This window comes from Pteropus vampyrus, unplaced genomic scaffold (assembly GCF_000151845.1).
Source record: "Pteropus vampyrus isolate Shadow unplaced genomic scaffold, Pvam_2.0 Scaffold24, whole genome shotgun sequence".
NCBI classification, from domain to species: Eukaryota; Metazoa; Chordata; class Mammalia; order Chiroptera; family Pteropodidae; genus Pteropus; species Pteropus vampyrus.
The window spans coordinates 10,797,889-10,822,708 of record NW_011888805.1 but is presented as its reverse complement, the minus strand read 5'-3'; the positions used below and the strand labels follow the sequence as shown (position 1 = coordinate 10,822,708).

The 24,820-nt window shown below is 34.9% G+C and overlaps 1 long non-coding RNA gene and 2 pseudogenes across 2 annotated transcripts in view; 2 read left to right on the top strand and 1 right to left on the bottom strand.

The window, feature by feature from the left end:
- LOC111737163 overlaps positions 1-24,820 on the top strand; it is a 140,651-nt gene that overhangs the window by 14,889 nt on the left and 100,942 nt on the right. The window lies entirely within an intron of this gene.
- On the top strand, positions 2,073-2,191 carry LOC111737214 (annotated as a pseudogene).
- Positions 19,362-19,480, bottom strand: LOC111737170 (annotated as a pseudogene).

Here is a 24,820-nt window from a genome sequence, read left to right as displayed (position 1 = left end):
AGTTTGATTTCCAGTCAACTCAAAAGCCTTCGCAGCCCACGGGGATATGAAATCTAAGTGCCAAGAATACATAGACCCTAAACAACATAAGAAACAGCGTTTATGGAAATATTTGCTTCGACATCTTAAGATGCCAGAACATATTTTCTTCTCTCTTTAGGGCCTAGCAAAGTAAGGATGGAGAATTGCCTATTGTGTAGAATGGTGGGGCAGAGAATGGTGCTCCTGTGGTTACAGTCGCTTACATATAAGATAGCGATTATAGAAAACATAGGCATGTGAATTGAGGAAAAGAATCCCGAGGAAAGATAGGAAACTAGAGACGTAGTCTTGGCTTTAACATTCGCCTGTGCTATGATCCCAAGAAAGTCACTAACTTTTGTGGCTCAGTTTCCATTCATTTTACGTTGGCTATAATAATCCCTCTCAGTGTTGTAAGAAAAGGTTGATTATATACAAATATATATACACATATACACACACGTGTGTGTATGTATGTGTGTGTGCATGTAAAATATGTATTCATGTGTAGCAGTATGGGTGATGAAAAGATCTAAGTAACTATTAACTACTGTTCATCATTATTGTTGTCTCGTAGCCTCATGCCATCTCTTTCGCTTTTATTTTAATTAATGATCCTTAGGAAAACATGAATGGCTGAATTTTAGTAATGTGGAACAATAATAACAGAAATGAAACTTGAAAGAAAACAACAAATTCAAACAATTCAGAATAAGTTCTATTCATAATAACGTTGTGATTATGTCACTTCATTAGCTCTTTATATTTTTCCTAAAAGATGCCTCAGTGAGTTGTCAAAAATGATCTAATTTGCTTTTTAAAGGGCTTGAGTGCTTGTAGAGAATAGTTCAATTGCCTTAGAAAGTTTTAACTTCTGTAAATATAATCAGTAGCTTTCTTATAATTTACCCTCAGAAAGCAATCTAGAATTTCATTACAAATCGTTATTCACTATTTTAGTGCTGCTTTGTAGACTAAGCCAGGAAGAATTCCTGTCTAAGATTTTATAATTTTATCAATGACTTCCCAACAATGACATTGCTTAAATTTTTCTCGTGTAGTATCGTTCGCATCACACTAACACTGCTGTCTTTTTTTTAAGGATACTTTCGATTTTACATTAAGAGCTGCCAAACAAAAATCATAGAGAAAAAAACATATATACCATACAATTTGCATAGCTTCTCTGATTAATGTGGTCTGTCAAGTGCAAGAGTTCATAGACTATTTAAAAATGAATAGAAATTAGCGGTTTCCTTTTTATTCTGTCTGATTAAAATTTTTCACTTCAAGATAACACAAGGAAGGAAACCCAACTTTGTGGATCCTCCCTACTTAACAAAATCTCACAAGGCAAATTCATTCTATGTTTGAAGTGGGTCTGTTAGATAAAAACTACTGAGAACTGTATAAACACATTAATTAATGTCTACCACAGTAGATTCACCCGTAATCTCACTTTTCTTCCCAGTTAATCAACTTTTTGATTAGCTAACACACAAATTGCATTCAGCGCAAGAACTCTGAGCTTTGGAAAATATCTTGAATTAACACTATGCATTTATACATTTCTATTGAGTGAATGTGTTATACTTTTCATTTTCTCGTAGCCAAATCTTTCACTTAAGTTCTGTTTTTGAAAACTTTATCAGCAGATTACAATGATCTTGGATTTAGTGAGGATTTTTCTCAGTTTATATTTTATTCTACAAATAGAAAGTGTTCTATGGAACAGAACAATTTTTGTGTCTTGGCATATTGTCTAATTCATTAGTGTTTCAATCATCTGATTTCAATTAATTTTCTATAATTACTTTTGTATAATGAATTAATTTTATAAGCATGAAAAAAAAATTCGCTCTGTAGCAGTCCATGTACACAATCACTTTCTAAAACAAAGGTATCTGATTATTATTGTACTTACATTGAAAATGGAGAGACAGAGCTAAGAGCAAAAGTAATCTAGTGATCTACCAGTAAGTGGCAACTATTGTTTAACTTCCTTCACTCTGCCACAAACTTCTAAATTTTTCTTGTTAGAAAATACAACTGACTACAGCCGTGCCACCCTGAACAAGCCCGATCCCGTCTGATCTTGGAAGCTAAGCAGGGTCGGGCTTGGTTAGTACTTGGATGGGAGACCACCTAGGAAGACCAGGTGCTGTAGAAGTAAAAAATAAAAAATAAGAGTTTGTAAACTGACAAGGTACTTGTAATCTATGAAGTCAACCAAATCCATGTGAAAAAGAATACATTCTCTGTAATCTTTGAAACAGTGTTTATGTGCAATCATCAGATCAAGCTTGTTAATTGTGTTGTCAAAGTCATCTAGTCACTTACTAGTTTTTTGATTGCTGGATCAATGACTGCAATAAGTATGTTAAAATTTCCTCATCTAATTATGGATTTATGGATTTCTCCTTGTAATTCTTTCAGTTTTTGCTTTGTACATGTCTAGGTTTGTCTGGTAAGTGACTGCACATTCAAAATGATTATCTACCTGGTAATTGTTACTTTCATTTCTGTTATAAAGTCTATTCCATCTAATATTAAAATATTATTAATACTAATAATATTTTTTCTGACATCTTTTTTTATACTCTTACTTTTAGCATTCCTGCAAGTACATATTGTTGGTGTATCTTTTTAGATAACACATATCTGACTTTTAATTTTTAATTCAATTGTAGACTCTCTTTTAACTGTCGAGCTAAATCCATATACACATTACGATTTATTTATTCAATTTTAACTTTGGTTTTAACTATTCATTGTGCTTTTTTATTACTTCTTATTTACTCCTTTTCTTTCTCCTGGATCAATTTAAGTTTTTAAATTCATTTTCTCTCTGTTGGTTTGGAGATTAGGCGTTTCATTTTTTATAGTTTCAGGATTATCCTTAAATTTTTAACATTCATACTAGAGTTAAAATATAAATAAGTTTATTTGTATTTAATATATCTCTCATATCCCAGAATAATATGAGGAACTTACTAATATCAGATTATGTCCACCCTCCAAAATGTGTTATTATTGTCTATATTTTGGCTTTGACTCATATTTCAATCTTGAGCTATTATCTTTTTGAATTCGTTATTTGTTTTTTAATTTCTTGTTATAGTAAATGCTTATTTAAATTTACCTATAGCTTTCGATATTACTCAACATTGTTTCCTGCATCTCATTCTTTCTTTTTAGGTTCACGTTTTTTCTTTTAGGTCTGTAAGTGGTAAATACTATCAATGTTTAGACTGAAAAATATTTTTTAACCCTGACTCTTGAATGATGATTTAACAGGATATAGAATTCTCTGCATTTCGGTCATTTTCTCTCAGCAATATGAGGATAATACTCACTGCATTTTAGTCTCTAATACTACTGATAAAAAATGTTCTGTGATTCTAATTGCTGTGACTTTGTGGTGACCTGTCTTTTCTGGTTACTTTTAAGGGATTGTCTCTGTGTCTGTTCAGGTCTTCTGCAAAGCACACTCCCAGACAAAATTAGAACTACAAAGAATTACTTGGGGGAAATGGCCTAAGGATAAAGGGCAAAGCGAGCAGGAGTGGATGGGGAGAGATTCAAACCACAGTGCAAGTCTGACTCTGCACTGAGTTAGTTTGGTGTAGGGAGAGGCTCAGCCTGCACTACAGCTCCACCAGCCTGAGCCAGGCGTACAGCTACCTCTTAAGTAGAACTACCTGTTCAAAGAGTTTGGCATTGAGCCAGAAAGGTTCAGCTTTGGGCTATCGTACCCCCCATAATGTCTACTTTGGCCTGGAGCAGTCTGGGGAGAGCGTGGCCCCCGCGTAAACACTGTTGCGGATCCTGAGGGTGCAGCAGCTGGAGACTGTTGGCTACTTCTTGCAGCCGGTTCTCTCTTGCAAAGACAGCTGAGGTCCGCCTCCCTGTCTTTCATATTCTGCAGGCTCGCTGAAATATCTAGATCGATTTACTTTTATTTACCTTGCTTTATAATCTCATAGTTCTTCTAGTCTATGTTTCACACATTTCATCAAATCTGATAAAATTTCAGCCACACTTTCTTTGAAAATTGTGTCTACTATTCTTTCTCACTTTCTTGACCTTCTATTACATATATATGTTCGGCATTCTCATTCCATTATTCATTTTTCTTAAATATGCTTCCATATTAGTCATATCTTTATTTCACTATACTTCATTGTAACAAATTTCCTTAGATTTCTCTTTCAGTTTCATAATTTTTTGAGTTATGTCTAAAAGGCTTTTGATCCACAGTTGAGTTTTCATCATCAATTATCTTATTTCTCATTTGTAGAAGATACATTTGTTATTTTAAAAATTTGCCCATTCCTGCGTCAGTGTCCATTCCTTCCATATAATTTTGATCCTTTTCATTTTTCTCCAATAATGTTCAGCCCACCCATTTTGTGGATTCTTGCAAATTGTTCTTTAACTCGTGTTCTGATTCTCCTGTCTACTAACTCCTGCTTGATAAATTTTTTTTATTGTATTTTTAAATTGGTTAGCTTATATTCAGCAGATATTTACTTTTTTTCATCTCGTGCATGTTTTGTTTCCTTACAAATAGTGTCCTAGAAATTTTACTATTCTGGAACCAGTTCATACTTTCGTGTTTTGCATTTTACATTCCTATACCACTCAAATGCCAGGACCAGGTTTTAGTTTTCAGTTCATCACGTGAGCTTTTTTTTCCCTTCTCTGTGTAGGGCAAAGAAACTGACTTGCCATTTCTCTGGAATGATGAGCAAAAATCTTTAGTTCTCCTTTCCCTGAGGGAGGGCAGCCCAGAGTCATGTTAATGTAAGGTTCTTGGTTTATTTTCTTCACTTTGGCTTCTGAATGCACATTAAAATCCCAATCCTATAACCTAGGTCCTTAAAGTTATTAACATCTTTCTTGGTTTTGGTTTTCCCAAAAATGGATCCTGAGACAAGTACTCAAGGGCATATAGACTTTGAGGGAGCTACACGAATCCCAGTAAGACAGAGGGGAAGAGAGTGGAAGGGTGATAAAGGAAACCAATAATAGAGTGTTTGTAAGCCAGCTATAACAGTGGACAATTAAAGTGAGAAACTCTGGGATATGGTGCAAGATACGTGCCTCATAATTAACCCACCACAGATGGTGAGGGAGCTGGTATATTTATACACCATAACTGGGGACTCATTGGCTGAAGGTTACTAGGGCTGGGGAAGGAGGAGATATTCTCTGACATTTCCAACATGCCACTGTGCAATCAGAGCAGCCTTCCAGAGTTCTGGGGGGAAAAGCCCTAAGTTACAGAGAGGCGGATCCTGGCCATTGAAAATCAGCAGGAGCACCCTAAAAAGGCCCAAGGGATGCGAACCAGTCTCAGCATCTGCTACAACATCCCATTGGTTGCCACAGTCCTCTGATGACCGAAACACCTGGATTAAAATTCCCTCTTTACTCTGATTCTTAAGGTCTTTCTTTTCTTTGTTTTATATTTAGCAAGATATTTACAACTTTTCTTACATATTTTATGAAATTTTTATTTTTAATGTGTGTATAGTCAGAAAGAAGTCTACCTAGATCAGTTCTCCTGTTTCTGGAACCAATATTCCAAGATATTTTAATTTAATAAAATAATACTAAATATGCCATCATAACTTGCTCTTATACTTAAAATAACTGATTTTTTTTCCATAACCAGACATGTAGGTAGGTGTACTTCATTCTTTTAAATTTGTTTCTCCAAATTCTTGGAGATATTTGTTTATAGGATGTCACGATTACAAAGAATACAATAAACATTATTTTACTTATATTCTTACATATTTATTGCTAGTATGTCTCTGGAATAAATTTCCAGTACTAGAACTTTTAGCACATTTAAATTTTAAAAAATAATACCTAATCCATCTAAATTGGGTGGGTTTTTTTTTTTTTACCATTTTTATTCTCACCCATAGAAAATGAGCATATCTTTTTTCCTTATCTTTACCAAAAATGTATAATATTAATCATTTGATTCTTTGATGATCTGATAATTGAAAAGTGACAAGTTACTTAACTTATTTTAATTATTAGTGAAAAATAGTTTTATATGTCCTGGTCATTGGTATTCACTGGTATGTCTTTTGCTATTTTTATTGGCTTGCTTATTTTTTAAAATTGATTCATAAGAGCTTTTTTATATTATGAACACTAATCCTTTGTCATATATCTTGAAAATAGTTTTTGAAGTTTATATTTCATTTTTTGAATTTGTTTATTGTGCTTATTACCCATGTAAAATTTTATGTAATCAATTTCATCCATTTTTAACTTTGTGGCTTCTCATTTTCATATTATACTTTTAAAAAACTTTCTATAATTATTAATTATAAAAAGAATTTAAACGGTTATTGAATGCTGACTACAAACTGGGTATACCGTGGCATGAGTGAAAGGGACAAAAATGAATAAGAAGCCTTTTATTGCTTCAAAACGTATCATATTAAATATAAAATATTTTGTTCTGTGGAAGGAATGAAGTAAATAGAACTTTTCCCCTCTACAAACAAACAAGGGAACAGATAACAATTCTCCAAACTTGTGTATCTTTTTGTAAAGAAAAACTTAAACCAGTCAAAACATCAACACATATAGTAAATAATAATATTTAGAACTGATCAGCAAGAAAACCAGGCCTAGAACTCAAGGTCTGTTTACATACTGATACTGTGAGACTGTCAAACAGTGCCACTTCTTTATTAGCTGAGGCAAATTCTGCAGAACCTACAAAAAGAGGTTTTTTTTTTTTTTTTGAAGTGCACTTTTAAAAAATATTTAACCAAGACTCATCTCAGTAGCATTTTTAGACACTTACCATAATGACCAGATTTTGCTAACTATTGATGCAAGAGAATACTATTTAAGACACAATCCCTGCCCTTATGGAAATATAGTTGGAGAGGCAAAATATACATAAATGAAACAAAGAATAATTTGAAGGCAAATAGTGCAGGACAGACCCTGTGTATATATACACACACTGACAGCTTAGGAAAAGAATACTTAGTGGCCCTGGGACAATCAACAAGTATTCATACTAACTTAGTGTAGACATTCCTTAGGTTGTAACCTTTCAGATCATATTGACATTTGCTGACATAAAGGGCTTTCAGAGAGTGAGAAAGATATAAATACAAATAAAATGTGGTATGTTTAAAAGTATGTAAAAATATAAATATCTACCAAAAACATAAATAAGCACAATCCAAAAGGTTTTTTTTGTTTGTTCATTTGTTTGTTTTATGTTAACATAGTTGTGCAGAACAGTGAGCAAGCCTTGAAGGCAGATGCTTTAGAAAAATCACTCATCTTTGTTTTTGTAAAATTTCACTCCACAACTCACATACTGACATTGCTGACACTCATCCCTCCTGTATACATGCCAGACCTGACCCTCTTTAGCTTGAATTACCTGTCACCAAAATGGGATTCGGAGGGAAGATCCAAAGAAAAAACCTGGACTGCACGTCATCCACCAAACAGGGAAGTCTCTGCTCTGGGCCATATACTTTGGAAGCAGAAATGTTGGTATATAATTTAAGGTCTTATGAGTTTATTCATCTAACAAACACTTATCAAATACACGCTACCAGCAAAATGCTATACATTTAGGTGGGTGGAGACATGTCACTTCTTAACCAGTTAAGGAAGGAAAATCTCAGGCAAGAGTATGATAAATTGGGATAATGAGTTGAATGTGTAGAACCAAGAAAAACACCGCAGACATGCATAGTCTGATTGCTAGCAAGAGGCTTCAGATTGGAAGTGGGAAAAGTGAAAGTAAAGTAAGATTGAAAGCAATGCTGGAGAGGACCTTCATGCATGTGAAGACTTTAAATTTGTCTCTAGTCTTCTGTCCTGGAACTTAAGAAGAATATGGAGTTGGTCTTCCACTGGGCCCTGAAGATGAGGAAGGTAGAGAAAGTTAAAATCAAGATTCCTACAGAAAAGAAATCCTTCAGCAAAGGAAATTTCAAAGACTTTAGCTGAATAATTCCCATTTGGGGCTGGTGAAGAGAGGGAGAGTAGCATTCAGGAAAGGGGGCAGGCAGGAAGAGGGCAGTTGTCTGGATGTTTTCTTTGCAAGCTGGATAATACTAGAGCTCAGCAAGTGAATAAACCAAACTATAAGTTTGCTAATAGTTTCAATCTGAGAGACGCTGAAGAGGAAAACATTTTCTTTTCTTTTCCAGGCAAGAGTCATCTCAGGGTAAATCGTAGACCAGGTTTGGTGTTTGCATATTTCCCTCAGTGTATTTCAGAGCCTGGGAAGTACAGAGGCCCCACAGGGAGGGTATGCATCATTTGCTTTTATTGCATTTAAGTTTTGGAACATACAAGTGGCCTGTGCTGTTTTATCAGGCTACACGGGGGGCATATCTTCGAGAGAGTCTGTGTTGTAATCACAATGTTGTGTAAAAGAAATAATAAGTTCAGTGCTGGAGTCCACATGCTAATACCCAGGTCCTACAATATATTTTTATAACAAATACCTACTACAAGGACCTATAAATCTAGAGCAGCCATGAGCCTACAGACAGTAAAGTGCTATAAACTAATAAAGCCAATATTTACTGTAAATAAGACAATTTGCACAGACAGTGAAATCAAATCTATTTGCAAGCCACTAGCCTCTCTGGACCTTTTCCTCTCTTTATGTTACATGGGATTCTATTTTAGAGGAACTCAAAGTATTTTAGATTGCAGTTGTAATAATTGCATTGTGTAATTGAATTAATTACACAATTCTTTTTGTCACACATTGTTAAAAAACATTTGAAAAAATTTTTATAATAAACTTAAGGAAGATTTTTTTATCTTAACCTCTTCCTTCCTCCTAGATGCTTAAATTTGTAGGTTTAGAATAACTATAGTCTATCATGTAGAGGTAAAATTTTCTTGCTATATTTTTAATTGTATACTTTGGTACCATTCCTTAAGTCAGATTTAAATTTGCAAGAAGTGATTAGGCTTGGGATGAGAAGTAAGGCCAGCAGGAGCATTGGCCCTGATTTGTCTACAGGAATCACTCACAGCTTGTTAAGTGTAAGATTTGTGGCGAATTCTGTTGGATGGCCACAGCATAGCAAGTTCTAGTTTATTAGCATGCAGTATCACCACCTGGGAACAAAAACTTTTTAAAAATTGTTTTATGTTTCCTTGAATTTCTCAGTGCTAAAATGTTTTATGTACTTCATATGAAAAAAAAAAACTCTTCCTTTCAACTGAGAAAAGATTATTTTCAACTTGCCTTTTTTCTGCATTTCTCCTGCTTCCTGGCCACTTTTTTTTTGTTGTTAGTTTCCCCTCAATATCAAATCATATTCCAAACTGTGTCTTTCAGTTTGTACATTCTCAGTTTCTCTTTCCTTTCATCAATCCTTCTGCCACTTTCCCTTAAGTATTTCCTCAATTTAAACCTTATTCAATAATAAATATACTTCACAGACTGAACAGATGGATTACAGGACTTTTTCCCTTAAGATTTCCTTGAGCAGCAAGTTTCAGTTCTCAAACAAAATAATGGTGATGATAATGACAATAAAGTATTCAATCCTTGCAAAGTGCCTATGCAGTTTTTGCACTGCATGTATGCCATGCGACTTCAGAAAGCAGGCTCCTTACCCCTCTTGATTTGTAATATTTGTTTTGTTACCTACATCTGTTCTATAGTGAGAATGAAGATTATTCTCTAGCTCTATCTGAAATCTGCAGTGACTGATGGAGAACCCAATATTTTACAAGATGCTCAGTTGCTTGACATTTCCAATCATTATAAAGACTTCCATTATACTGAGCTGAAATCCATGTCTATCTTTCACTATAAGTACAACAGAGAATAAAAGCACTATTCCTTTCACAGGCAGGCGTTCAACCATTGGAAGACAAATCTCCCACTCTTTAGACTAAGCACCCTCAGTGACTCCGGGCATTTCTCAAATGTCAAGGCCCCTGCTGTTTATGGTTTCTTTGACCTAATATACTTCAATTTGTCAAGTTTCTTCTTTAAATCTTGTCATTGATTCGGGGGAATGGATTGGTCATAAACGATTCATGACCACCATTAAAATATTAAAGTGCATCCTAAAAATGGCACATTCTCCCCAAAGACCTGTTAAGTACATGGCCCCAAAATGGGAGTTACTGTCAGCTAAAGAAGCTGCTGCATCAATTGGACATACACAAGGCATCTAACAGCTCTACTGAAAGGTGACACTCAGTCCGTATAATTAGGCCTTGAAGGCTGCCTAGTCCACATATGTGTGTTTTCTACTGCTCAGATAATAATTCAACAAAGCTAAATGAGACAGAGTGTCCCTTGGTGTGTAATCTTTACTAATAAGTTATATTAATACTCTTAGGCCATCAAGTCATAAGAAAATAAAGCAAATTTCTCTGAAAAGTGATTTATAATTGTGTCTGCAAAATCCGATGATGTTTACTGCTTCAAATATGAGCCTGTAATAGACAACGCTTTAGTCAATGGGGCACTTATAGTGAAGAAGTTTTGTCAATGAGATCAACGAGAAACCTGCTTTATTCAAAGAACTTTCATCAAAGTGCTCACATGTGTCAGCCACTGAGTTAGGCTGAGTTCTCAGCCCTTGGACCAGACTCTTTTAGGATTTTAAATATGGGTCAAAATAAGCAAGAAAAGTCCCCATAGTCCCAGGTCACCAAATGTTCTCCACTGAGATACAGAGCAATTGTTTCAGGCCTCTCTAACAGTGCTGAGGGCCCCTCCCACTTGGATCCTGAACTCTGATGTACTCAGATCACCAAGGAAGCCGGTTCCTCATCAGCTCCCACACATTTACCGAGTTTGGGTGCCAATACTGTCCATGTGGAATAAATACAGGAATATCCCTATACATTCCGTGGATCCATACTAGTCTCATCATTTATTTAAACACTAGATATGATTAACATATTCCAGATTCACTGCAGAAGTTGGATCCTTTGAGTAACCAGTTAATATGTGTTGACTTTTCATAATTTTCAGAATTTTCCTGATTCTATATCATACAATGTTCTGTAGGTTCCCTGGGCTCTCCACACTCAAATTGGACCCTTCCTGTAACTTTTTCTTAACCATGGCTCTTGGATTTCATGTCAAAATCTGTACCCTAGTCCTGGTACTTTCTTAAGGTCTCTAGCAGCCTACACACCAAATTCAGGAGCCCTTGTTGGGTTTTATTCTCTTTTACTGACTGTGGTGTATGATACTGTTGACAGACAGCACTATTTCTGGAATCCCCTCTTCTTTTGTTCTTGGGGACGCTATATTTCTAATCTTATTTAGTCAGCAGATATTTATTGAACACTGTCTTATTCGTGCATCTTTCTCACCGTCTTCTTCTACTGCCCTTTTTAGGGTCCCTGAACTCAAATCCATTCTTTTTCTTTCATTCTCTCCCTCTGAGCTGTTTTCCTAAGAGTCAAATTAGTAAAATTACAGAAATTTTGATTTTGAAGGGACTATAGTGACCAGCTAACCCAAGCGGCATTCCATAGATGAGAAGATTACACCCAGTAAAACTAAGTGTCTTCCCTAAGATCTTGCAGTTAGTCCGTGACAGAGCCCACACCAACTCATGTAAAAGTCAGAAGGATTTTCATCTTCTCCCTTTAACTTGTGCAGAACCTGATTCAGGATCTTCTGAAGCCCAGATCCAACTCTCCTCTTGATTTTCTACTTCTGTTATCATATTTCTGTTCTTCTCTATTTCAGAGACTAGATGTGAGTTAGCTACATTTGACATCTCCCAGTTTCTCACTTCTCCCCATCCTCAGAGCCAAATATTTACAAGGTATATTAGAGCCTTTCTTTGTGAAACCTTAAGAATCTGCTTTTTTTTTTTACTTTTTCTTTTTTTTTTTTTTCACTGCCACTACCTTGGCTCAGAGCGGAACCTGTGTAATGGCGATGCCTGCCTTTTTGATGGTCTTTCAGGCTTTGGTCTCTTCATCATCAGTTCATTCTGTACTTCAATATTTAAAATATAATTTTTTTATATTTTAACCAAATTAAGTCAAGTTGTATGACTTTTCTGACATCAGCCTGTCAGAAAGCCAGTGCTTATATCCATTTATAAACAATTCTCTTTAAATGTTTGTAAGTATTCAGAAAAGTAAAAGACAGCTCATTGGAGAGGCAGCATCTGTGACAAATGGAAAATACAGACATCTTGCTATTAGGTATAAAGGACCCTATTTCAAGGATTAGGCTTTGAAGGTGGGGTGGAGGGAATGAGGTTATTTAGGGGAAAAGCTGACTGTTAGGAAGATTGTTTGGAAAAAGAACAAGATAACATTTTAATAATCATATGCGATAACTAGAAGAATCTGTATTCTGTCCACATCATGTTACCAAGCAATTGGCTGGGAGAAAGCTTGTGAGATAAAAAAACAAAACTGAGTCCAATCAACTGTTGCTCATAACTGCTATGACATAATTCTTTCTCTATTGATTGATCAATAGAGTGGACCCTTATTAATTCAGAAGCATGAGACCACATTTTGATAATGTGTGAAATTTAGCATATAATGGAGAGTCCTTAGTACTGTGGAGAGTTCTATAAGCTTTGAGTAAGCCATACAACTTGACTTAATTTGGTTTACTGCTAGTTGGCTGCCTACTAACAGCATCCGCTGCCATATTTTATGGAAAAGGAGCTTTACTTCAATCAGAAAAGTAAACAACTCCAATCAGATGTCAACTGACTGTTTGCTAAAGAGTATATGAAAAACAGTGAGATAATAGTGTTTTTAAGGACATTGTGAGACATTCTAATGTTATAGTTGTAATGAAACTAGTCCTGAGTGCAGGGTTTAGAATCAACAATATCTTTATGTTGCAGTTGTGCAGTCTTTCCATCATCAGTTCATTCTACACGCAAATGAATCTCTATGGGACAGTAACAATATTTTAAAGGGATATCTCCTTTTTTTCTTTTTTACCTTCATGCCTTCTTTCTCTTAACAAGTATTTGCAAGTATTTGGTGAGCATTTGTACTGTGCAAAGCCTCATGATAGATGCTAGAGATATAGCACTTTAGGAGTACTTTATAATTTCTCTGCAGAAAAATTGCATAGACTTAAGAGTAAAGAATTCTTCCCTGAACTGTGATCCCACCAGAAGAAAATAAGAGAACACGAAAAGATCTGTTTAGATAAGAAAAGAAAATGTACCAGTTAGATTAAATAATGATGGATAGCACAGTGTTGACAGAGGAAAGATGCTAAATATACATGTAGGTGTTGATATTTATTTAAATGTTTATACTATATTCTGCTTTCAAAACTGTTAAGCAGAGGCTTCTACTTAGTAATTGGCCAGTATTTATAGAGAATATTTTAATTAAGGCTTTCTTTCCTTTGAAAAGGCTTAATTAGTTATGCTAATCTATATCCTCTCAATTGTCCACATTTGGGAAAAGTTTAGTTAGTTGCTCTAAATAAACATAACTTATGGCAGTTATCTTGATGTAGTCAAATCTAATTTATCTCCTACTACTCTCCAACTCTTTATGCTTACTATTTCTCTGGATATATTTTTTATTTCCTTACATTATTTCTTCTTTTGCAATGTCATCTCTTAATTCTCTCCATCTATAGTACTACTGACCTTCACTGACTTCTTACTATATGTCAACTACTTCACTGAATGTCTTTACTTATATTTTCTCAGTAATTGTTATGGTGGCCAATCATCCCAATGAGCCTCATTAGAAATGTTAAAAATTCTGAGGCTTAGAAGAACTGACAAATCTGTCCAAGGTTATATAATTAGTAAATGACAAAACAAAACTTGAACCCAGATCTTTCTAACTGCAAAGTCTAGGTGTCTAACTATTATGTTCTGTTGCTTCTAAGGGCTTACAGCTCTACTTCTAGGTAATTATCTTTGTAACCTCAGATAAATTATCTGACATCTCTAAGCCCCAGTAAACCTGGGAGAAAAAAAATATATATATATGTGTATATATATAGCCTTAGAATAGATTCTTATCATTATTTCATTTATGGTAATTACAGGTATAAAATAAATGTCACTATCCTGGATTATTTAGAAATATAGATCAAAGAAGCAAAATTAATGTCAACAGCGAAGTGTAATAGCCTTGTTGTTCAGTGTTTGTAAATCTTTTTTCAGCTCTGTAATTCTGAATACCCAGAAGATAAATGTGATTAATATAATCCACCCCAAAGAACATATACTTAAAAACAAACAAACATAGCTACTATAAATATATCTAAAATTGTGTGGTTTCTGAAAGTTAGGAGTGAATTTTAATAAATATCCAGTTCAGAGTATTTTTCTAATTATTCGTCCCTCTTGATTAGAGAAATTATGTCTGGGGGGAGTCTTGGTATTCTTGAAGATAATTTAAATGCATTAATTCATTTGTTACTTTATTTAGGCAAACAATATTCATTAGTGCCATTTTGAGCTAGCAGTTCGGCTAGTCTCAGGAAATACAATATTGAAAAGACAGTTCTTATTTTCATGGAGTTGAGAATCTGAGGAATAAGAATAATATCAATAACCATGCAAATAACTCTTTGTTTACAACTGGGAAAAGTGTTTTAAAGAGAAATGCATGTTTTGATTGGAGTGTTTAAGTGGCAAAACAAATACTAGGTAAAGTAAAAAGTCTTTCTTGATGAAGAGCCATTTATTTAAGCAGAGAAGCCAAAGATGTGTAGGAGATGATCAGCTGAAGTAGGTCAGTTGATAACCTAGGTTATGTTATATTTTTCAGATTTTAGTCTAAAAAAAATGGGAGACGACTAAAGGATTAAGTGTGTATGTGTAAAAAAATGGCAACATCATCATGTTTTTATTTTAAATTTCTATGACTTGTATGTGGAGAATAGATTCATAGGGAAATTCTTGCAATCTACCCAGAATTATGGCTGTAATAGGTTGTGTGGAAAAGGGGATGGAAAGTAGTTGACAGATTTGATGTATAATTTGAAGGTAGAATTAGCAGGGATTGATGAACATTCGAGTGTGAATTTAACAAAGAAAAGGTATCAAATATAACTCCAAGGTTTCTGGCTGAGCATATTGTATCATTTATTTTCATGGTAAACATGGAGAAGAATAAGCGGGGGAGGAGGAAACGTAAAGAGAGGGAGGGAGGGAGGGAGGGAAGGAGGGAGGGAGGGAGAGATAGATGGAGGGAGGAAGGAAAGAAGAATGAGATGGTCTTACAGAGAAGACTATATAGTACCATCTAAAAAAGAGGACGTAGTACTCTTTCTTGACTAACCTACAGTGATGTAGTCCCTCCCTATATCCTATCCCTTTCGTCCACCCCAGTTAATTTTACCATTTGTTTCTAATCTTCCTTTACTACAGTAGCAATATGTTCTATTTGCTTTTGAGCTAACTTCAGTCTGGAGCAGAACTTTCTTTCTGGATTTTGCCTGAGAATATAAATGGAAACTCTTCACTCAGTTTATCCTCCATAGGTCATGCCAATTTGTAGATTTTAAAAAATATCTTTAAGTTCTCTCAAGAAAACTGGTTCATTCTAGAGGAATCCTGAGATTTGGATAATATGATCCATTACCAGAGTCCCTAGGCCTATAGCAGAGTGTAGGTCTAAGCCGAGTCAGACTTTGCTGAACCACTGCCAATCTGACCCGGAAGGACCCTGGCTCTGGGCCCATCCTGTCCAGCTTGCTCCAGCTGGAAGATCTTGCTTCTTTTTCATACCAAACTCAGAGTGTGAATAAGACAGGGTACCATTCATATTCTTTTTTACTTTGTATTATACATGATTCACAATAGTTTGTGAACTTCATCTGATAAAACAATGGCATTTTAAAAAATGAAGTTCTATTATCAGAGATTTCTGAAGAAATATAATGTTGGGGTGGGGAGGACAAGTCAAGAGCTTCCTTAGGAAACTGTTCTTTACGCTCTGATTTGCTAACATAGTAAGTTTATTAGATAGGTTCTAAGCATCCACTGTGGTGCTTGGAGCTGCAGACCTTTTGTGTGCTCAAACATGCCAAAGGAGCAGATCAGAGCACTGCTACTGATTTGTTTCATCCTTCTGGTGAATGTAAATGATTCCTGTTCAGTGGGACTTGTCCTACTAGAGATAAACCAGAAGGAAAGAAATGTGCATGGTTTCAAAGGTTCAGCTTAACGCCACTGGTAATCCAGCATGACAATCAGTAAACCTGGCATTTTTAAGTATATATAACCTCTCCAGGGGCTCAGCATCATTTACTTAAGAGTGTTAAAGATCTACAAAAATGAGCAGAAGGAGGAGAACATGGAGAAGGCTCAAAGGAGGCAGCAACTACAAATTCATCTTTTTTGTTGGGGTTAGATAAGTTGCGCTGAGTTCAGGAAAGCAAATATACACTTTTTTAAGGTCCATGGAGGAAAGTGCAGAAATTATTACTATGAAAATCATCCTGGTCAGCTTAGTACTATGATATTTGGGCTGCTAATGCTCTACTTATACTTCTCTACTCATGTGCAAACCCATTATCCAAGAAACTACTTAAAGTGTTTACTCACATGTCATTTTTAAAAGTCAATAATATAAAAGAAAAGCATATTTTAGTTTTCTGCGACTGTAAGCCACAAGCCAATAAATCCCCTGTTTCGCCTGCTCCCAGGATTCAGAGGGTTTCTGCTGTAAACAGGCTTGGGTTGCACATGTACGTGGAGTACCATGCACTTTGGCTTTCTCAGGACACATTTCATGGGTAATGCTGCATTTATAGGTGCCATATATTTTCTCCCGATCCACACCAAAGAGCAGAGACATTCCTAATCTTTCTGATGAGAGCTTAACTATAATATTGTGCTGTGCTGGGAAAACTGGATTTCAAAGCAGAAGCAATATTTATAACTTCAAGATGAGAACACAAAGAATAATTAAAAAATGATGGATGAAGAGAATCTGAAAGAGTGAGAGAGACTCATTAAAGTGCAAGTCTTTATGGATATGAGTGCACATGAAGTCATAGATCATGAAGACCAAAGAAGAATGTGTATGCCAGACATTGAAATAGCCAGATAATTTTATCATTTCTTACCATGGGTTAAGAATTTCATCTACGTGTCTCATCAATAATTCTGGGAAAAACAAGGCAACTTTCGGAGAATTATAAACGTTACGAATGTATTATGATGAAGTCAGAGCAAAAGTGAGGCAAGGGATTCAAAGAACTTCTTTTAGGAGTTCTTAACCAGGGAGGGCCATGCCAATGTTTTCAGGAGAGAAATAGTCAAAATGTTCATTTCGGGGGTTCCACTGCCAGTCAGTTTTATTCATCTAGGTCTTACTGAAACTCATGCATATGAATTTTGAAAACTTCCCCCAAGCGGAATTGATGATAACCTTGATTAAATAAAGAGAGCATTTTCTACCTTACAATTATATATCTGCCTCCTTTCCCACTAAACTGAAAACTCTGAAAGGAGCCTGCCGTGTCTACCTTGCTTTTTGCTATGCTTAGCTCAGCTAGACTGTGAGCTCCAGAAGGAAAGACGGTGTGCTACTTTTGTTCATTATTGTAATTCCTCCTGCCCTCCCCACCTTCCCATTGCCGCCTCAGCTAGAGGAGGACATGGTCTATGGTTGGTGCCCAAGAATTTTAATTTAAAAAATGAATACTAGGTATCTAATTATATACATGTGAATGGGAATTGATTTTTTTTTTCTGTTATTATTATCTACCTAGTAGTTCCTCAAATGTTTGTTAAATGAACAAACTGAGTTTTGAAAGTATTTGTAAAAATCAGTCTTATTACTTTATGTTCTTTTTTGGGACTTCTGTAAAATATATCTTTGGTTTATACCAGACTTGATGAGAACAGCTCTATTGTACCAGTTTTCAGAAACATGGGAATTATATAACTAATCTGAAGTAACAAAACAAGCATATACAGTTGATACTATGATTTAGGTACCATCCCAAATGGCATTATTGATGGATTGTGCCTCACAGGACTAGCATAAAACTTTATTTTTATAACTGATGCATCAAAAAACTATTTGACCCATATGACTGACTTCTAAGGTCCTATAATCCTAGTTCTGTTATGAAGAGATTCTTCTTATATGTTCCAGTAAAGTACATGATAGGAAATAAAAGCAGTTCTAGTCTTTAAATAATAATTGCAGTCAATACTGACATAGTATCAGGTAAGAGTATATAATATCTAACCTCTTCCATGTTATTTGAATATCATTCACTGATAATTGAAAATAATCAGCAATGATAAAATTGCTTGGTATCAAATGTGAGTTATTATTATAGGCCATCATCCAAGCTCATCTGTAGAAGGTATGATTTGAAATGTTCAGCTAACCACCTTTGTATGAATTATAATAAGCTGTGTATTTCTCAAAATCTTTATTAAAACTGCTTGTGCTTTAGGTGCAGTATATTTATAAGTGGAATGTGTCCTTTGTTTCCATCACTATTGAACTTATGTTCCGTAAGGTCTTTCTTATTCCGCATCTACCTATGATCTTGCCCCTCTTTGAATCAACATAAATTGATCCTGTAGCTAGCTCACTTATGCGCTTACCATGTTCTGTCTTCTTTAGACTTTCTATCAAATTGTAAACACCTGTAAGGATGGGTGTCATTTTTACTCATCCCATGTCTCCTGCTGTGACAAGCACATAGCTGGTACACAATTACTGACTCTCTGAATTGCTAATCTGTTATCTAGAAATTAATAATGACAAAATCTTCTTAATCCCAAAAATAATTACATCACTGTCATTGAAATAGAAAGAGAACATTTAACTTCAAATTCTTTTTAAAATAGGTGTTATAAGCTGATTTAAAGTGGATCTTTTAAGCTGTCATGAAAGGCATTTATTCTAGTTAAAAAACCTGATCTATTTATATGTTAATGTATAATTTATATCACACCTACTTCCAAAAATTAATTAAAGTGCCTGGTAAAATAATACCAATTATGGAAAATACTAAAATATCAGTAAAAATCAATCACAAAAAGTTTTATTCCCAAATTCACCTTGGTATTTTCAAAATATTATCTCTATACCATAGAGTTTTGAGAGGTTATTTGTTATGTATTTTAAGCTAGCTAATAATTTATTATATAATTCTATTTGAAATATTGCATTTTATATTCTTTTTCTTTTAATCTACATCATTAATTTACATTATTATTTTTTTGTTGCTATTTTATTTTTTTTATTTTTTTTATTTTTTTTAGGCAAGGCAACCCTTGGTTGACCTCACAGATTGCAAGGACCTTGTCAGCTTACAATCCTTTATTTTTTTTAAAATTTTTTTATGCATACAGCACCTGGCCTTCCTAGGTGGTCTCCCATCCAAGTCCTAACCAGGCCCGACCCTGCTTAGCTTCCGAGATCAGACGGGATCCGACTTGTTCAGGGTAGCAAGGCCATAGACTACACTATTATTTTAAGTGTTACGAACTATAGAGTGAATTTAAATATATATATTTTTTCAATATATATATATTCAATATACATATATTCAATATACATATATTCAATATATATATAAATATATATATAAATATATATATTCAAGTGAAAATATATATATATGAATATATATATATATTCAAGTGAAAAATACCTTAACTCCTGACTTCAAATAAGTTTAAATATGGAGGAGTTGTAAAACCAGTCAAACACTTTAAGTTCTCAGCAAGGCTGCAATAACAAGAATTATAACCTGTTCCTATTTCCCTTAAAAGATGGTATGAGGTAAGAACCTCAATGAAACAAGAAAGTTCTACTTTTAAGTGAAGAACATGAGACAAATGAAGACCCCATGGACAAAAGCCTTCCATATTATCTCTGACCCAATTGTAAGATTCCAATGAGCTCTGCAGAGTTAACCTGTCTAAAGGGCTTGTATGACAAACATTTAACTTTCCACCCAGTTATGTTGAAATGTACAGCTTGTCATTTAAATTGAAAATAAAACATTTGGACACACTACTATAAGATGGATCTCACTAAATATGAGAACATGTTTACCCAGGTGGGTTCAATCATAATTTCTACTCCGTGAAATAAGATTTCAATCTAGCTGGCAAAACTAAAAGTAGATTTTAGAGGTTTTTTAAAAAAAATTTTCTCAGAAAAAGAATCGTAGTTCAATTTTAAATATTGGATAATTTGATTTAATGCCTATTTGAGATAGGATTACAAAATAAAATTTTATTAATGAATACTCATTAAAATATGTGCAGACAGTCAAATCAGATAAAGCAGACAAATCCTCTTTGTTCAATAAAGATGATCATGTGATGATATAAAAGTAAAGGCATCAGATAAACTTTTTGTTTTGTTTTGTTTTTTGAGATTTAGGCTCTTAATTGACAATAACATAAAGTTTGCCCCTCAGCTTTTAGAAGGGACACATGCAGTAAAAAATTTTATGTCATCCAGAAAAAAAGCAATAAATGATTAGCAATCCATTAATAATGATAACGAGCAGTTAAAGCTAAGAATTTCATGTCCAAAGTTAATGCTGTTTAATCAACCCCTGGAAAATAAAATCACATTCACTTTTAACACACAAGATGAAGTCACTGCCAAATGTGAGACACATGATAATCTGGAACAGGGAGAGGAAGATCTGGTTGTAGACTAGAAAGAGACCTGGTATCCTATGACCTTTCTCGAATAGCTGCCAACATTGCTGGACCCATCGGTAATGCAGTTACACTAGTACGGCCATTCTTGACCCAGAAAGTTCTTTATTCAATGTACTTTAAGTTCAATGCTGGTCTGCCTGTAAGAGTTTTAACACAGATCAGAATTCAGTGTGGTTGTAGGCTCCTCTAGGGCCGTTATGGGCAAGGAGAGTTTGGGAATATTGGCTAAAAAGTACACTCATTGCAACCAGGAATGAAAATAAGGCATTATGAAAAAAACTTAAAGCATTAGGACCAGGCAGAGCTTTCTACTTCTAAATAAAGTCTTCTATTGCATACTGAAGAGGCTTGCTAAGCTGTTAGCTTTAGTGTTCTTAGAGGAGCCAAGGGAAATAGGTAGATAGTAAAAAGAATACAAGGGGTATTTTGGCAGAGAAAACATAGCCTTGTGTTTTGTACTTCCACTTCAAATACTCCCTTCAACTAACACTTGTTCCATCACCTTCCCTCCCTTACCCCACGGTCTCCTGAGTCTGACCAAGTGCTCCTTCTTCTTCAGGTGTACCCCTCTTCTTATTTCCTGTGAAATAGACAACTTGAGAATGTCTCACCCTTTCCACACGTCTTTCTCTGCATCTGATATAATTCTATGTGACTAGCTTCAAAACTTACAGAACTACTTGCAAGTTTAACTGTTGAACAAATAGAGGACAATTTCTAGAGAGTTCAGGCCTAGAACGTACCAAGTGATAGATATGTGAGAAAGTGGTGAGGATGGCTCATTCTCTTTGCATTGGTAGATACACAATTGGGTGAAGAGCACAAGTAGCCAGGTAGATTAGAGCTGGAGGCAGAGCTAACATATATGAGCCTTGGTTCACACGAACATGTTTATAAAGGAATAGGTGGACCCAGTTCCCCGGGTCACTGCTAGAAAAACCTCCCTGGGGGCCCAAGATAACTACTCTAAGCCACTATTCCCTGGGATAACAGCCCTGGGTTGACCCAACCAATACCATTCTAAACACCCATAACAGCCCTGGGATTGACCCAACCAATACCATTCTAAACACTTTTTTAGCCCTTGAAACTTTAGCACTCACAGCACAGCCTTAATCTCTTATTGTGCACTGGTTCTTATCTGACCAAGTCAATCTTTTGCTTTAACGTCTTCAGTTATAATCATTGCTACCATGTATTGGATATTAGTTATAATCATTGCTACTATGTATTGGAACTTAAAGTATATGCCTGGTGATGTGTTAGATGTTTTACATGTAACTACAACGTATCTACTATGATTGTTGCTACTATAAAGTACATATTGCTCTCTTCATTTTGCAGATGAAGCAAAGGAGACACAGAGAGATGTACGAATTTGCCTAAGAGTGACAAAATGCTAATATAGTTGAGAATCAAAACGAACTAAGTCTGGCTCCAAAGTCGATGCTCATTGCACCAGAGCTAATACCATTGAACACTTCCTAAACATGTTTTCCAAAGCCCCCATGATTCTGCTGCTGCCTGTATTCCAGCTCCCTCTCTGGCCCTTCCTGCCTTCTGTTTACTACTACAGCAATAAATAGATAAATACTAGTAATATCCACCACTCCCTCCTCATTAGAGTGCATTCATGCTCATTCCTCTGCTTGGATTTCTGTTCTCCATCCAGCTTAGCACTCCTCAGCTTTCTAGATATGACTTCCTTCAAGAGGGACTCTGTGGTAGCTCCCTCATATACACAGCAGCCTAAGCCCATCCCCCTCACACAGTTGCAATCATATTCTGTCACGATAATTGTTTTAGGTGTGTTCCCGCCTATGTAGTGAGCCTCACGAAGTAAGAAAAGTGTATTTCTCACCTTTACATCTCCCAGCACAATGCATGGCACAGGCAGAAAAAGTGCTTATTGAATGAAACTTAATTGAAACTGTAGAACTGCTCTCCCTTTGAGGCATGAGTGCACGTGTGTGTGTGTGTGTGTGTGTGTGTGTGTGTGTGTGTGTGGAGATAGAGAGAGAGAGAAAGTAGTTTCTAATATTCCCGATTTGATTTTATGTTTTGTAAGAGTAGGGACAATATCTTCTACTTTTGTTATTGTTCTCTCTCAAAACCCCTTGCCTGCTAAAGACAACAGAATGAATGACCTTATTTTCATGTCAGTGTCAAATAGATCCATGAAGGTGAATTCAAAAGAGAATGGCAATGAGGAGGACAGGTGGCAAATGAAAAAGTGAACATTTACTTAGTGTGCAGATCTCACGAACTTGCTAAAGGTTGTAGGATTCTAACAAAATTAAATGACATAAAGCTAGGCAATTAAGAATAAATGTTGAACTGAGACAACATAAAGGGAAAAGAGAAGTGACACTTGAAGTGCACTACTTACTTCAATTTGGGCACTTAATTTAGCAATGCTTCCTGGCAACTAAAACAAAATCAGAAACCATTCAGGACGGGCTTATCAGTATTCATTTCCCTACAAACAATAGAAAACCTGGCTCACAGTGGTTTAAACATAGAGAGTTTATTCTTCTCACGGAGGTCTGAAGTGCCTGCCAGGCTTGATTCAATAGCTGAATTGTGTCAGGACCAGCATCTCTGCAAGACTCTTGGTCTTTTCCTCAGGCTCATCACCCATGATGTTGCAGGATTTCTGCTGTTGTTCCAGACACCACATCCAGGTTTAAGGCATAAGGAAGGGTGGGAGACTTAACACACCATGTCTGTTGCTTATATCAAAGAAAACGAAAGCCTTTACAGACTCTTTCTTACGTTTTATTGATTGGAACTTTGTCAAACGATCACTTCTAGGTAGAAGAGATTTTTAAAATCATATGTCCTACTATGACAGGTTGCATTGCTACCCAGATCAAAACTGGCACTCTGTTTACAAGAAAGAAAAAAGGCATATTTACTGGATGGGCAACTCACATTGGTTGCAGATCACAGTTTTTATTGTTTGCCAATAAATATCATAGAAATTCTAGGAGAAATTTATCACATACTTTAATAATTATTTGATGAATTAATAAACACATTTTTGGTCCCCTAACTGAACTCTTTGGGGGAAAAAAAAAAAACTTTATTTTTCTACTTATAAAAGTAACTGAAAATTTTTGAAAATAAATAAAATTATAAAATATAATAATGATCTCTAATCACAGCCTCCAGTGATAGAGTATTTTATTTAAAATGCTATTTTCCTAATCTTAAAAAATGCATTATATGTATTACTGTAAAGTACTTAGAAATCACTCTGCACATAGCATATAATTAATATCTCTCACAATTTTACCATCCATAAAACATAGACCAATTTGGCCATTTTGATGAGTGAGAGAACAATTTTTTCACAAATTGAATCAGAGTTTTTTTAGGGAAAAAGGGAACTTAGCCATATAAACTGATTAAAAAGTCCTATAAAATATCATTTGTCGTGGCCAGAATTTTGTGTACAAAATTTATTTAATTGATATTTTATTATTGGACATTTATGTTGTTTCATTATAAAGACCAAAGATTAATATTATCGTAAATATATTAGGATTAAATTATTATTATTTCCTAGGGAAAAAATTCTACAAGTAAAACTCTTCTGACAAATGTTATAAACATTTTCAAGATTTTTGATACATATCATCAAATTACACCAGAAGAGTTCTACAATTTACAGCTCACCAGTAGTAAAGTAAATAAGAATGTCATTTTCCCTGTACCTTTGCCAACATCATGCATATGTATGTGTGTGTGTATAATCTGCCTTGCAATTGAAATCTACCTTGCAATTGAATACGTTAAAAACTGATATTTAATAGTCTGCTGTTATTAGTTTTGCTTTGATACATTTGTATGAGTAAACATATTTTAAAATGGCTTATTAGAATGCGTGTGTCTTTTTGTCCATGTTTTGTATTTATAACTCTTGCCCATTTTCCACTGGGATATTTATATTTTGTATTGATTTATAAAAGCTCTTTCTGCATTATAAATAATCATTCTTATTTATGAAATAAGAATAGTCTAATGAGCAAGAATATATCTACTATATTCATTTTCGGACTTTTAATTTTGTTTATAGTAACATTTGAATCCTTCCTCCGTCTTTTTAAATAGAG